At 35.9% G+C, this 16,214-nt stretch overlaps 1 long non-coding RNA gene across 5 annotated transcripts in view; it reads left to right on the forward strand.

Moving 5' to 3' along the window:
- LOC137861889 (uncharacterized) overlaps positions 1 to 16,214 on the forward strand; it is a 137,224-nt gene that overhangs the window by 54,076 nt on the left and 66,934 nt on the right. For all 5 annotated transcript variants that reach the window (XR_011099909.1, XR_011099907.1, XR_011099910.1 and 2 more), the window contains exon 5: positions 698 to 810. This is a non-coding gene — a long non-coding RNA (uncharacterized lncRNA). The remainder of the gene's footprint in view (positions 1 to 697; positions 811 to 16,214) is intronic.

Below are 16,214 nucleotides of genomic sequence, written 5' to 3' on the forward strand. Positions count from 1 at the left end.
ACTGCTGTTACTCTTTTCCCTCCTGCTGTCATCAGTATCATTTAAGAAACTGCACTCTCACAAAGAAAACTAGCAAGAATAGGAATCAATTGTTCTTTGCTTCAAGCTTCAGATGATGTGGTAACATTCTTTCGGTATGTACCAGGCAAGGGTGATAAATTGTTTTCATATATCTACTGAAGAGAAGATAGACTTCTGTGTACTTCTGTAGCAGATAGCTATGGGTTGGGTATAAGGCTGCTTCTTTCTTTGTAACTAAACATTAGGCTCTTGAAAGAACTGGAATCCCTATTGATAGAGACCTTAAAAAAAAAAATCATATAAGTAACTGCTGAAGATGCTTTAGGTATATGTGATCTAGCTGCGTTGCTGGGGGATGCAGTAGATGCATATTTCCTGTCATTTTCTTAGCTCTGATTTTTTGTTGTTCTGACATATTTTCCAAAATGCAGCTTTAGACTGGTTCTAACCACCACTTTTTAATGCCAGCCACACTAGCTGTAGTACTTAATAATGCTGGTGCAATACTATTCTCTATCTGGGTGCTTTTCTTGAAGTAGTGAGTTAATAATTTTTTCATGAATTTCTATTTTTGAGGAAAAAAATTTACGTGAGTCAAGAGCATTATGTGGTGATGGTTGTGTTGTGTTTTTTGTTTGTTTTTGTTTTTTTAACTGTACATATGTTCATTTTTTAGACATTGACCAAGAAAAAGAAAACATGAGGTGGAGTGTATCAGAGTTACGAATAAAGGAAGAAGTGGTGATTGATGTGTTGCAAAGCATTTTCAAGATAACTTGACATTTCAAGGTAACTTCACATTTCTAAAAAAGCACGTTGACTATGGTATGAGATTCCTCTCATAAAAACTTGTTTCCAAGATGAAAGAATACAGTGAACATACTTTTATATTCATAAATCCAACAGATTTTAATTTATTCATGGTTACAAACCTAATTGCAATTGGGCTACAAATTGAAATGTATAAGGAATTACTGTTCTAAATAACAGCTTAGATTTTTTAAAAAGTCAACTGTGATTAAAGAGCATGGTTAGTTTGAATTCTACACCTGTCTAATGCCTCACTTTAAAAAAAAAATGATGTGGCTGGCAGGTTTTATTGAAAAGAATCCAGAAAACATTGGATGTGGAAAATTACAGTCATCTCACTAGAACCTTTTTGCTTTCATATTGCCCCGAGCAACCAATACTCACCAGACTCTGCAAACTACCTGATATGAATAAACATTGTAAAATATTTTAAGTCATTCGGAATCTAAGCATATCATGAGTCTTTATATCAATAAGTAACAATAAAATGAGTTGTGCCACTTTATATAAAGTGAAAAGAGCCTACGATAACTTACTAAGTTACCTCGTTTGCTGTTCTCTGTGGGATATGTGTCTGTGTAAGTGTCTCATAAGAAATGTGTATTGCTAGTGACTTAACCTGATGCATAGATAAGTCTTTCAGCAAAAATGCTACAGGGAGGTTTTTTGAGCCCACCAAAGAGGTTTGAACATAGTAACAAGTATTTAACTGTATTTGCAAGAAGGATAATTTTTTAAGGATGCTTTATTTCAAACAAACAACAGTGACTATTCATGTTTGAAGATCGGTAATAAATCAGCATAATTTTTTGAATCTTAATGTCATTGTAAACTAGATGCTGTATGGGATAAATTTAAAGAACTCTAACTGCAGGAAGCTTTTATTCCATAAATTGTTAGAAATGACCTGGTCCTTTGAGTAATCTGCTCTAACAGAGATTATTCTACAAAATAAACAAGTATGTATAAGTTGATTCTAGCAACTTTTGAAGATACTGTTGTGTTTCTGAGCCATAGTTCTCTCTCTGTCCTGCAGTAAAGGAATGAGCTAACTTTGGTAGGAAAAAGAAAGTAAAATCTAAAATTATGAATAATGCAGTATTGAGTATAACTTAACTTACACTTTCTAGAGCCATTAATATTTCAATCTGCGTACGTTTTTGAATGTAGCAACATGTGACTAACTAAAAATATGCAAAGGTTCCAAACCACAGCATCCTGCAGTGGAAAACCAGGCTTAGGTGCATGTGATGAATTCCTGGAAACAGTTAGTGTGCCACAGTAACTGAGATTTTTGTATTGCCATTTTTTTCTTTTAATCAAATAATAAGGAAAATGTAAATGATTGCAAATATAGTAATAATAATGTATTAATAACTTAAAGCTGCAAAGCAATATTTCTCATGCCAATTTATATGTAAACATGCTCAGATCACTTAGCTCTGCACCCCTCCCTCACTTAATCCATCTGTATATTAACATAATACTACTTCAGTGTCTTAAGACTGTGACTGTAAGTCAAAATTAAACAAACTTTTGTTCTTGCTGAAATAAAGGGGGGTGGACAAGGGGGTCTCTGTTGACCCCAGTGGAAACAGAATAATATCCAGTGTTTCTGTACTGTTGTATAAACACTAATTAGGTGTCAGTATCTGATTATTTCACTTAAAAATTCCCATATGAAAAACTTGTATCCACGATCATCCTCTTCTGTGTCTAGTTGCATTAAATGCCTCAGAACATTGCTTTAGTAAAGAGCAAGATGCACAGATCCAGGTCAGAGAGCTTACCTTGAGCTAGATACTTTTTAGAAAGTTAATGTTATTGCTCAGTACAAGAAAATAGATGAAAATCCTGTTGAATTGTGGAGATTTGTATTAATGGGTTAGCACATTGTTTCTGCATGGGAGGTGTCTGCATGAAATCAGCTCTGATCTAACAAGCACATGTTGCTATAGTAATGGAGTCTATTGAATGTTAACGCACTGCTTCAGCTATGTGACAAGTATAAAGTCTAAAATCTGTGATACGCAGTTTCATTTGTCAAAGCATGTATCTGCTATACTTTCCCTTAAATATTTGATGGTAAAGAACCATTTTTTTTTACTTCTATATTTTCAGGAGTTGCAAGCTCTCTTTAGCAAGCTTCAAACCTGCCTACAATGTGTTTAAGAATAAAAAAAGAAAATCACTGTATCTTACAGGATGCTGTAGTGATGTTCCTACTAGATACAGGAAGCTCTAATACTCTCATGAATTGTTTTAATAGAATCCTTTGCATAACTGATGCTAAGAGGCAGCAAAGTTGGCTTTGCAGTAATGATTTCTGGTGTTCAAAAAAAAAAATGTAACCTGTTTGTGTTTACTGTTGATGTGGTTTTAACTTTCAGGAGAATGAAAGCTGGTTCGAGTTAGCTTATTCACCTTTCACTTTTTGCGTGTCTTGATAAATGATTCACTGCTGAATCAGAAAATACGAGTATTCATAGTGAAAAAGATAGAATTACCTTTGTATAAACAAAACACATACTTCAGGTTTTTCCACTTCGCTTGTCTGATATTGCTGCACATGTCTAGAAAGGCAGGAAGTTTTGGGCACTAGCCTTCATCAATATAATTTCCCTGAAACCTGATAACTGTACAATAAACATGCACAAATAAAACATCTGCTCCTATAACTGCTATGCATGCCCCAGTGAGAGGATGTGCCTCAAAAGGCCCAAGAACATCTAGGCAGGTTTTCAGTTCTTATCAGAGTTATATTTGTACATCAGTATTTATTTAAGTTTAACCTCACTGTGTGTCATAAATCTTTGACAGCTGGGTTAAAGATCAGTTTTTCATTTGTGTTCTCAGGAATTGCTTTGTAAACCAGCAAGTGCAAAGGCCACAGTGACATTAGTTACCACGAGCTTACTGTCAGAGCTAATCTAGGACAACTAAAGATGTAAACAGGTGGGCTTTTTGACCCAAAGAGGACATTAATTAAGAAGGACCATGCTTAGATGTATAGAATTTAGTGGTAATTTCTACAGGCTTTATACTGACATAACATGAAGTGTATGATATGGAGTAATTCCATTATCTAACAAAAAATTTTGTTTGTTTGTTTGTTTGTTTTTTTACCTGGGTTTACACCTGATATACCCACTGGTTTCAGAAGGCATTCCATTCCCCCACCTGCACCCCAGATATGACTGTACTGCAAGAGTACTTTACAAACTGATGATTTTCTAGTTTTCCTTTAGAGCATTTGTTTAAATATTTCTTCTGCAAAAATAATGTATTCCTAAATCTCAAAGGGCTTTACCACAATAATGTCTAATACTGTTTTGATGTCTCTCAGTGATAGAAGTTCAATGTCATACTGAAAAATTAATTGAATAATTTTATAAGATATACATTAAAATATTTACATTTTCTGCTTTCAATGTTTAGACCACTGCTGAACTGGAAGTGGCTTTGTAAATGAAAGAAAATTTCCCTCCTTGCTCTTTAAATTTTTCATAAATATTTTTTGTTTGCAGTGTTTTTAAATGGATATTCCAAAAAATATTTGCATAATAAACAATTAATTACACGGTATGCAGAACTGATATCTTCCACATGCAAAACCTTTTTATAGGAATCTATTTTAAGTAACTAAATTAATTTCTTCACTTAAGTGGTATTTGTGTGATAATATTACTACTTAAGAATACAAGCTTTCTTAAGACAAGCCTTGCCTGTGTCTGATTGAAGTCTTTTGTGTGATGTTTTGAATTTGGATGTGAGTACCAGGTGGTATTGTTTAGGTCAATCTCAGATGCTTTATTAGTCATTTTTGTCTTTGGGGGTTTCATGGTGGGAAGCAATTTTTAATTTTTCCAGTACATAAATTATTTTTATCTAAAGACGAAGGGAAGAATCTGATCATAAGTCAGCCTTAGGAGTCCTATGTTAACTTCTAGAGTAAATAAGAATATTAAGAATTTTATCACTCTGCATTCTGTTCTGCAGCAAAAACAGTGAGCATGTTTGCTTCATGAGCATGTTTTGCTGTAATAGAAAAAATATATAATTGGCAGCTTTCCTATTTTCCAACTGCAGAAGATAATAGTAGCACTTAAATATGGAAAATAATTTGTAAAACAAACTAGCAAAATACATTCATGTCTGCATACTCAGCCTGAGTCAATGCTTTAGCTATTCCAGATCATCTGGTAACTGGCAGTTAGATGAAGAAAAAAATGTCAGTCTCAGAAGGCATATTTTAGTTTCCATGGAGCTGCTCAGGTCTTCATGGATGTGTTGTAGGTTAGAACTGTACTATAGTTAGCAAAAGCAGCACTGAAATAAATGGGAAGGGGAAAGGCTGTATGAAAACATTTTAGAGAAGAAAAATTAAACAATAAAGAATACTTAGCATTTAGCTCTTCACAGGTAAATACAGATAGATAAAAGTCAAGTTATCCTCATGTCAGCCTTGTCAGGTAGGTAAATGTTTCTCTATTCTTAACCTCTTTGGGTTTTATCCATGAAGAGTCAAGACATTGCTTGTTATTAGTAACATGGAAATAAAACACTGGAAATCAGGTGTAGGGTTAGAAAGTTTCTGTCAGTTCATGGGCTCATACGCTGGTTTCAGCAGCTCTGAATGAAGGAACAGGGATGGGAAGACCCCTGTCTTGTTTCTTCCTTGTGTGTCAGCAACTTGGTCAGCTGTTTTCCAAGTAGAGACAACCCCTTTCCCCAGAATCCCAACTAATCAAAAATATTCTTGAGCTGAGAAGCAACACAAATGAAAGACAGCTCGATTTAAAATAAATAAATAAATAAATAATAATATTTTTTCCTCTGGCAGGGATGAACTTTTTTTCTGGTGGAATATGAAAAGCTGTGATAGTCTCATTAGCTTTGTAGACTGTAAGAAGCTGATTCTCAGTGGTCTTTGATAAAAGGCAGTTGCATCTGACTGGACGTTCAAATCAATTGACTGCATCCACGCACCCAAATGTATTTGTAGTAATTGAGCCGCCCCTGTACATCTAATTATACACTATCATCAAGGCTCATTAAGAGGATAAGTACTAGTTTGGGAAACATCTATAACTAGACAGCGCCATTCTGGAACTGCAATTTAAAGACACAAGCTAATTTTAAAACATTATCTAATAAGTCTCTGAGATAAATGTAATTTTCTAAGGCAGAATTTTGCAGATTACTAGAAATAGACAATTCAGTAACAAATGATAAGATATGTTTTCTTCAATATTTGGGCTATTATTTCAATGCAAGTCTAACACAGTGAGTAGAATTGACAGTAAAGCTAATGAGAAGACTTAAATGAAGTTTGAATTTTGTGTAAAATATGCATAAAAATGCATAAACACCAAAGTTTGCAGTCAATTGTGACTGCTTAAAATTACAGTCACTAGTCGGAGTATGAATACAGTCTGTCCAAAGAGCTAGCCCTGATGCTTTGTTGCTCTAGGATCATGCAGCCACATAGCTGTTTTCCTCTTTTATAGCTGACCTTTGTTAAAAAACACATCCTTTTTTAATAGGATGGGCTTTTAACCAACAAGTAATTCACTTGCAGATTCTCAGGCAAGTCTCTCTAACACCTGTCTGAATGAGGAAGAGTTGTGCCTTTTGCCTCATCCACTGAAAGCTTATATGACAGTATGTATTACACATGATCTATAGATTACATTATAAATTAATATGAATAGCAATTAGTTGAGATAAGCAGGCAAAAGGGGCTGTAATAATGCTCCTTGTATGAAGCAATCTTTTTTGTACATTAGTGAAAATGATAGGTTGCTGCTGCATTTCTAGGAGAGAGGTGTGATTTTAAAGCTCTGCATGGCATGTCTGCCTTTATGCATAGGTAAATCTCCCTGATAAAATCTAAGTCATTGGTACCGCCTCAAGACTCCAATCCTATGGTGCTCTTTTCTACTCTCTTTATCAGAACCAAAGCTTTTCCAATTATAGTTATTACAGCTTGCTTTAAAACACTAAAGGCATACCCATTTTTCCACCTTTAATTACATTTTCTGTGCTGGCCCCTACCTTCTCATTTTTGCTTTTCTTTCAGATATATAAGCCCTTCATGCTCTTGATTCTCTCTCCTGTTCTGTGATCTGTAGCACAACAGCACATGTTGGTGTACCATAAAATACAGATGTCTTCCAATTCAGCTGTAGCAGAATTGTACATTTTTTTGAATCCTGGATCCCAACTGACAACCGCAGCCTTTGAGTTGCCTTGTTTTGGGATTTGGTTCATCATTTTTCAGCACAATTTTGTTTGTTAAATTTAAAGTGAAGAGGAAGTGGGAGTAAAGACAGGTTTACATCAAGAATGTAGCACTTTTATTCAGCCTTGAAATAACTCTGTGAAGTATGAATGCTTGGGAGGTAAAAAATGGAACAAGTAATTGAATACATAAATAAAGAGCAAGGAGAATTTTCAAGTGATTCAGTACCTTCCTCTATTCTGAAGTTTGCCCACCCACTCCTACATGCCACCTCCTGTGGTCCAGGACATTTTAATGCAATGTGGGAGGTTAGCATACAAATTCCTACTGACTGCATTTGTGCATAGCTTCCCACATACCTTTTGAAATAGGGTCCCTTATTTAGAAAAGTTAATGAGTATTATAGATCTGTCCTGAACTGCAAATGCAGTGGGTTGACAATTACCTGTTACAGCCATTTAAAATTACTTGGCATTTCATAATTATGTTTTTTAACTTTGTTACTGAGACAAGTTTTCACCGATTACAAGTAGTCAGTTACTTACAGAAAGGTGATATTGTGCAGAGAGGACTGGAAAGATGGATGCTATGTGTTGAAACAAGTACCTTGCAAAGGAGGCTGCCCAGTGAAGTTAAACGTGTTCTGTGCTGATTCACTGCCTGCATAGGTTACACACGGCTTAGTAGAAAACAGTGATTTCTCTGCAAATGCTTGTTGAATAGCAAATGGCAATTTGGAATGGTTTTTACAGCCCTGTAGCACAGCTACAAGTATCCAGCTACTGATTTGCAACGATTCTAATAGAAAATAATACTACATCCATTAAAATATTTGTCATTTTGGTAACTTTTGAGAAGACAACAGGAACAGTGGTTTATGGTTGAGCTCTGTTCTCAAAAGTTAGGAGAAGCTCTTCTTGTGTCCAGAAAAGATAGTCTCAAAGATGAATTCTTTCAAAACACCGTTACATAGTGAATTTAATAAGCCATTGAGCTGGAAGACTTTGATCTCCTGCACAGAGACCGTCAATAGTCTGGCCACTGCAGAGCTGTGGACAGCAACTTGTTAGAATTCAGATCTTAAGGCAACTTTATTAAAAAAAAAAAAGCCAGTATTTTTAAAACTGCAAGCTCTGAAGGTAACCAAAATTCCAGAATGAAGTTTCAGCTTCATTTTGATTTATATCAAAGTATTTGATAACTCAAGGTTTCCTTACTGTTCATCAATCCAACATGAGTCTCTGCTTGCCAGGGCTTTCTAGTTGAGAGTCCAGAGAGCTTTAAATTAGCACTTGCTAGGCAGATTTTGATGTAGTTTAGTCAAATTCCAGTAACTGCAGTCCAGCTAGCTACTAGTTTTTTCCTTATCTCACCCAGAGTCAGAATTTTTTGGCTTTGATGAAGTACATTTTAAAAGCAAATGTAAATGCATTGTACCCTGACAGACATCATTCTACCAGCCCAGCCTCCCACTTCCTCCTCCTGCCTTTCTGACATGAAATAACATTTCATTTCTTTCTCTTCTGATTGCCTTACACCCTTCAGATCCAAGCTAAATTCTGTCTTTCTATATGTTTTTCTTTCGTATTTCTATTTTTCCCTGCTAAGAAAGAATAGGCTTCTTGAACTCAGTTTGCCATTATTGAAGCATTTGGTTTCTTTCCAAAAAGAAACTGTGCATAACATTTAATTGCTATCAATTTGCTTCTGTCTGTATGGAAGATTTTCATGCAGCATTTGGCTTTGGAAGGCTTATTTAAGCTTAAAGTGTTGAAATATCATTAACCATTTAAGTAGGGGGGAAAAAAGCTAGGGCTCGATGACAGGAACCAGGTTGGAAAGGCTAGATTCAACGGCAGGGAGGAGGGTTTGGATGACTGGCTTAGGGGAGTCAAAACTAGATTGAAGGATTTTTAAATCCTTCCGATAAATCCTTAAAAATCCTTAAATTGAAGGATTTAAAAATTGGGGGTGTATTTTTTTTTTTAGCTTTGTTACTTATATTCCAGATGACATATTTTAGTTATATTTTTCTTCATTGTTTCTAGTCTGTAATAGAGGTACAAATGAAACATACAACTACGTATAGTAACATACAAAATGTGTGAACACCTGTTATGAAAAACTGCTGAGAAAGCTGGGGGTGTTTAGCTTGGAGAAATGAAGGCTCTGGGGATGTCTGATGGCAGCCTTTCAATTATTAAAGGTAGCTTAAAACAAAGCTGGGGAAATATTTTTTTACTAGGGCCTGTACCGATAGGGCAAGGGCTAATGGTTTTAAATTTTAAAAAGGTAGATGTAGATTAGATAGATATAAAGAAGAAATCCTTTACTATGAGTGTGGTGAGGCACTGGAACAGGTTACCCAAAGAGTTTGTGGATGCCCCATCCCTGAAAGTGATTCAAGGCCAGGCTGGATGGGGCTTTGAGCAAGCTGATCTAATGAATCACCCTGTGTCAGGGTGGTTGGACTAGACAAACCATTCTATGTTTCTGTGAAAGTGTGATGTGGCATATACTGCAATAGCTACAAATAGATGAAAAAAAAAAAATGCAGTATCTTTAACTAGGATTAGTTAGTTGAACAGGACAGAATTACCAACAAGGAATGCTATACAGAAAATGCATTTGTTCACACGCTACATTTTTCTCAAGTATTCTTTCTTGTAAAAGAAATAGTATGCTAGCTTTGTCTTTTTGTGGGTGATTTATTCTGTAGATCAATTATAAGACAGTAACTTTGGAGTTAAAGGTACACAACTAGATTCTGACTAAAGGATTTTGAACAATACTGTCCTGCATCTAGAGATGTTACAAGAGCTCAAAACTTAAGCAGGTACAACAGAAGTGAGGATCTCACACACGGGGCAGATTACGGCATTCTTTGCTTTATCATTTTGCCCTCACTCAAACCTCTTTAACATTTCACTACACAATCTCACCTTCCAAAGGTCCTTACAAATACCTGAATTGTGTAAAGGGGGTGCCAATCCGTGTCTGGGGACCTACAGGTGCGTGTTTCTGTTTTGTGCATATTTGGTCCATGAAACTATGTCCTGGTCATGTGGATAGGCAGGGACCCTTTATCATTGCCCCTTGCCCACGTTCTCTCTCAGATCTGTTTTCAGATTGTGCTGTCATCTTTAGTCTGCTGGGTCATGATGTCAATGAAAAAGATAACTACTAGTACTTATTTAAATAAGAGACATAGGAGATATTAACAAGAAGTCTCTGAAGAGTGAAGGCACATGCTCAGTTCAGTGAGAATCATATTTCAGCTCTAAAGTATTTCTTAGCCTTCCATTGGAATTATAGTTCTTCTAATTTCATTAGCACACTTAATATACTCCCTACAGTTTCTTCAGTGGGGCACAAGGAAATATATCAGGCACATAAAATCTGTTACAAGTAATGGCTGTGAATCTTGCTGGTTCTTGTTTTGATGTCTTTACAGCCATTTCTTCCTCTTCATTTATTATCCACATAGATTTGCACACATAACACCTCAAAGCCAGCCTCAAATAGCATTTTAAAAAAAAATACTAGCAACAGCAGCAATGTTGCCACCCTTTGTTGTGGTTTGGAGGCATTTCAGTGTCTTAAGCTGGAGGCAGGATGTGGATCAAGGAAACAGCTAGTAAAAAAGCACCAATATGCCATAATGTTAAAAGGCTCAAATACTAGATTTCTAAGATCACCAAAACTAAAGCAAATGAGAATTCAATCTCCAATATGAGAATGAGGTTGAGGATGAGATTTACTAGCAGAAACACCAAAGGTGTGACTGAAATACAAAGCAGCATAGGAAAAACATCCATTGAGTTGGCCAAAGCTTAAGAATGGCACCTGCAGAAGACAAGATCTGTTACCACTGAATTATGAAAATTGCACTCAAAGGCCAAAGAACCACAGATTCAGGAAGTTCCTCCATTCTCTGGGCCAAGAACGGTGGGAGGGGAAAAAAAAAATTATTTTCTTTAGAAAGGAGCCTTACTAAGTTATAATAAACATTGTTACATCCACAACCGAATTAATAAACCTTCCAAAACATCATGTGGACACAGATTTGGATCTACATGTACATCCAGATGCTTTAAAAAAAAAAAAAAAAAGCACTCGCCTCAGTTTATGTGCCTCATGCACTTTACAGCAGAAGAGCTGATGTGACTTACCTAGAATGAAGGCTACCTGTTGAAATATGTACACAGTAAAAGACTGGCTAGTTTTTGGCTGCCATTATCTTAGGAAAAAAAAGAGAAAAGAAAAATACCAAGTTACTCGCTAGAAGAAAAATGTCTTCTCATTTGGGCTAAGGTTAAGTATTTAATGAAACTTTCTATATTCCATCCTGTCTTTTTTATACAGGTACAAAGAATCTGCTGGCAAGCAAAGATATAATAGCAGTCTTCCTCTTCCTGGCTCAGCTTATTCAAACTGCTTAGACCTATACAAGAATTCTTGTTTGACCATCTCAGACAAAACAGAGTTTCAAAGATAGCAATGAAAATACCTAGCCTGTAGGCAGAGCATTTTCATGCAGCTCAATTTGCCATCTGGCTTGATGACTTTGTGGATCCTTACACTTTACTCACATAAGGTGTCATTTTTAGTTATATACACAATTACAGTATGGTCAATAATTCTGCCTTCCCAGAAATGTTACTAAGTATGAGTCAGTGGTAAAAAGTTAAGTGAAAACTTAGAGGTACTTGAGATTTATCCATTGTTCAGCTGTGCAGTAAGAAAACAGATCCAGCTGCATTCACAGATTTAATATTTTCCCTTATACTCAGTATACAGTACTGTGAAATACCTTTATATAGATACTCTGTCTAGTTGTTGAAAAAAGAATATATGTTGATAGAGAAGTATGTGCCCAATAGATAGATAACAAATCTTTAAAATTTAACAGCTTAGATGTATGTTCTGTTGTTGGTGAACAGCTGCCATGCTTCTGCTTGGACTTCCAGCAGCAACGTTCAATTTCAGATTTAATCCAAGCATGTAGAGTGGAGTGGACATATAGTTGTTGTCTCAGGTTCTTTCACTCAGAGTTTGAATCAAGCTGAAGTTTCTTGCCTTTTACATCTAGATAGAACAATCCTTGTCTATTTGGAGTTCTTCTAAAAGTAGAATCTGCATAGAAATGCTCAAAACCAGGACATATTTTACAGATCTCAGATCTTCAATGTAATCCTGCCTGGACTTCTCAGGTGAAAGTAGCACACATGCTCTTCAACATTACCACCAACAAATCCTGTAACTGTTATATACTAGTGCCCTCTACTGAATTTTTAATATAAGCCATTAAAGGCTGCATTATGTCATCCTGAGAAATCTGCAGAGCTTTCACAGACAAAAATGTAAATTGGAAAGAGTTGATATTCATGCAGAAAAACTGGATAATTTGAACTTTTCTGCATATAATGACATATTTCCCAAGCCGAGTCATGGTTTCATTTTTAAGTAATTTGCCCACAGGTCTACCAGAAAGCCACCCAAAAGCAAGTAAATTCAACCCAAACTGTAAAGTCCTAATTCTTCTTATGTTTATGAGGATCATTTATTTTTATCTTTAAAACAGCCCATCTGTACAGCAAAACTATAAAACAAAAGGTATTCAAAAGTCTCTGGAAGAAAATCACAATATATCTGAGCCAGAACACCAGAAAGCCAAGCATCTGTATGCATGAATTCTCCCATATTTTAGCTCCCAACTACTTCAAAAAACATCATCACGTCACGCTCAGACTTAAAAGCACACTCTAGTCACTTCTAGCAAACAACTAGCAGATGTGAAATGAACCAAGTATTGCTGCCTTCAAGCTGTACCCTCAGTTCATGGAAAAGAACTGTGTGTGTCTTATTAGCGAACCTCACTTACATCCAGTCTTGAAAGAAATGACATTAGAACAAATTAAGCATTAATCCTCCTAATACAGTTTCTTAGGAACCGATTTTTTTTTCAGTATAGGAAAGATTTCTGCAGGACATAAGACACTTCAGCTCTGCTTACATCCCCCAATATTACAAAGTTTTCTGCATATCCTACATCACCCCTTTCTAACAGAGAACAGGGAAATTGAAGAAGCAAGACAAAATGCTATAAATCTGTCATTAAATAAAATAGATTCAGGTCAGGTGATAAGTGATAAGTTCCTTGGTTCCATCATGCTTGAGAAGGTAATGTTTTACTTCCTTCACTTTCACTGCCGTGACCAAGCTTTGCCATCCATAGCCAGGACACCCCACTGACCATTCTTTGAGATACTCCTCCCTCTAGTGGCTCCATTAATATCTGTACTGCAAAGCCATAGCCAAGGTTTGCATTCCAGACAGCATTCCATTCATCTTTAAATCCTATTGTTATTCCCCAGGAATGAAATAAATACTGATTTTGATGGCCTAAGAATCCCTGGCACACAGAATTTTAACTGAGGCAGCAGCATATCCCAGGAGGAAAGCTGTGATTCTACATACAGTGTTTGAACACCAAGTTTCCCAGGTATTTCCATACAAAGTAGAACTGTTTTCTAAAAATTTCCATGAGACTTCATTAAAGCAGCTACAGCCTCAGAATCACGGTATCATTGAGTATTCTGTAAATCCCCCTCCTGCTCCCCAATTAAAATCCATTATGTTTCTATGTCCTTGTAGTTAAAACAGATTTAAATGAACAAACAAAAGGCTCAAAAGCTATTGTCTACTGAGAACATCCCATTTTCTTCTGTTACAAATTCAGCCTTTGTAAGCAAGCTTCACAATTGCATGCGGTTAGAGAAAGAAATACAGAGTAGTTTTTGAACATTTAGGAGTCAGTATAGTAGCATGTTCTAAAGCATTGTATAAACATCACCTAAATTTAATGTAGACCTGAAACAAACAGAAAACCAAAAAAAAATAAAACTGACCGTCAGGTTCTTCTCAAAGCACTGTAGCAAGTTACCAGCAAAGACAGGATTATGACTGTTGTGGAAATGACTAGAAGCAGCCTCTCAGCCTTTTTCCCTGCAAGCTTTGATTACAGACAAAATAGATTGTGATTTAGCTTTACTGTTCAGAATAGTTACTTTTTTACTTATTTGTTTCAAGTCTTAGTTAGCTAAGAGATTCATAGGCTCAGAACATGCACCCAAACTTTAATATTTATCACTTTTTTGAGAAAAGGTAATTTGCCTTGAAATCTGTCTGTTTGCCTTTAAAGTCTGTTTTTGGATGGCCATTGCATTAGTAAAATCCATGTTCATCTTTGACAAAGAGCACGTTACTGTTGAGGAGTAAGTCAAAAGCAGAATGAGAAACTGAAATAGCTGAGCGTAAAGAAAAGGCACAATTAAACAGGTTCAACCATCTGTAGCTGCACTGCAGGAATAGGCCATTTAACGGTGGTTGTAAAGACTGGACAAGGATATGCATAACATGCAACTTCCTCAAATTCATTAACTCTATCAAAACTAATAGTCATTGCATAAATTGGGCTGTTGGAATATTTAACCAGCAAGAGAAACAGTTAAATTTCTAGTTGGATTGCCTTTAAGGCAATAAAATGTATTTTGTTTGCATTTTGAATTCATTTCAGTGGATAGATTTTATTTTTCAAGTTTCTTTAAGGACTTGGTTTTGTTAATGCTATTTGTCGTGTTATATCTTAGTGTACTTTTCCACTTACGCAGCTTCTGAGCCCTGATTAACACACATACTATTTCATGCTAAACATCCTTTCTCCACAAGGAGACTGCTCACTTTTTCTTCCACTTGCTTTTCTTGACTTTTTTCTTTAAACTGGGTCAAGTATTTATGCACCCGCATAACAAAGTGCAAAAATGGATTAATTCAGTAAAATAACAATAGCCACTAACATCTTACAAAGCCACAGGAATATTTTATTTATAGTTTAGCTTTCTAGAACCCTTACATTTAAAGTGACCTTTTTTTTTTATTGTTTTGTTTTTAGCAGTAGCTCTTCATAGCCCCTATAACTTATTATGCAGTCTTCAGTTAAAACCCTAAATTTAGGAATTTGCCACCATACTCAGAAACACTTCTAAAAATAACAAATTATATTCTATGATTGCTAGCTGGAGGTAAAACTGAGCTACATTGAGTACCTTTAAGTGGTCACAAAGTGTGAACAGTAGTGGAGGATCAGTATTAGAAGATTCTCCTCAGGAACTCTGGTGTTACACCTTGGCAAGTGACTTAAATGTAGACAAATCATTAAGACAAGCTTAACACCATTATTTTAGGTCAAACATAACTTACAGACTTCTTTGATTTCCTTGGCTCATACTGCATTGCACTTTTGCCTGAAGGATGCTGATTCAGGAGCAGAACATTTTGATTTAATTCTCATTAAACTAGGTGAAGCAAATGAGAAATTCAGCATAATTTTGAAAACTGTTTTTCCCTCAAAGCAAGTATTTGAGATTGTGAGATTGCACAACAGAATAGCATCAGGTAATCTGTAAATACAAGGTTTTGATTTAAAAGATGTGTGACAACCTAGCACTGGTCTTGCATCAATATTCTGTTACCACCCCCCGTAGGTTCAGCCTCTGCTTCTACTTTCCAGCTTCTAAGAATTAACGAAGTGCTGTAATACAGGATTTTCCACATTTTAATGGGGAGCTGGAAGAAGGCCACATTCCCCTTCCTCCTGAAGTCATGTGACATCACCTTATCTTGAAGATAACATAGGCATAAACAAACAAATTGGAATGGGATGAGATGTCCAATTCCCAGGGACTAGGGCACTGAGAGGAGCATCACTTCCTAATATTCATCTCGTACTAGGCTTTACCACATGAAAAAAGCCCTAATAAGGCAAATTTTAGGACTATCTTTTTTCCCCCATCTCCTTATACCACAGGGCAGTGAGGCATCCTGACAAGCCAGCAGCAGACTTATGCTTGCCCAACAAACTTTTAGAACACTTCAACAACATAGATAATTAACTTCTGATTATTTTTGTTTTTGCCCTGCTGAATTATTCCCTATGCTTAAAACTTAACAACTGAACCACAGTGCGCTTCTTTTAATTGCAAAAAAAGGTTTTATGCAACTGTGAAGCCATGTGGGCAATTTGCATGGATTTGTGCATCAGTTTGGAAGCCAACAGTATAAAGACAATTGCTAGCAT

This window comes from Anas acuta, chromosome 10, assembly GCF_963932015.1.
Source record: "Anas acuta chromosome 10, bAnaAcu1.1, whole genome shotgun sequence".
Classification (NCBI taxonomy): Eukaryota; Metazoa; Chordata; class Aves; order Anseriformes; family Anatidae; genus Anas; species Anas acuta.